Source organism: Eimeria mitis, genomic scaffold (assembly GCF_000499745.2).
Source record: "Eimeria mitis Houghton genomic scaffold, Emh_scaff1444, whole genome shotgun sequence".
NCBI classification, from domain to species: domain Eukaryota; phylum Apicomplexa; class Conoidasida; order Eucoccidiorida; family Eimeriidae; genus Eimeria; species Eimeria mitis.
The window spans coordinates 9,099-9,779 of record NW_013569268.1 but is presented as its reverse complement, the minus strand read 5'-3'; positions in this window follow the sequence as shown (position 1 = coordinate 9,779).

Here is a 681-nt window from a genome sequence, read left to right as displayed (position 1 = left end):
ACTGCACCATTTGAATATACTATTTGTACTGCTAGTAGCTGGAAATAAAATACCGATCAGATGGTATTTTAATTTCATGTTTTCGTCTTGTTTCATATACTTTTTCTTAAAGGGTTGTGGTTTTATTGGCTGTTGCTTTTTGGGTTTCTGCAGGAATCACGCCTCATCAACAATTGCTGGAGGAGGGTTACGAGCACCGTAATCGTGATCTTATGCTACTGCATATCTCTTCCTTTTTGTGCAAACAACCAAGAAGTTGTAAGGCATTGTATCGTTGCATCCATAGAATAACACAATTCAGAGTTTACTAGCACCGCTTTCTAGTTTAGTAACAGCATGGAAGTGCGAGCTGAAATATAAGAAGTAGTGTATGACACATGCATTGAGTGAGAAAGCAACAGCACCACAACTTACTACTGCATGCATGCATGCTGCGTGGCTGCATGAAATAGTTGAATGGGGCTGACATCCCTGCATGCTCAGCGCAATTTGCAGCTTTTTGAACGAATACACGCTCGAAGAAGTAGTGCACCTTCTTACGGCAATACACGGCAATACAGCAACAGCAGCAGCAGTTGTTGTTGCTTCTGTTGTGGTGTTGGTATTTGTTTCCCCCCCCCCCTGTTCCTTTGTCATGTATGCAGAGACTCCAATACATGTGCTACATCGTTGAGTGGCTGC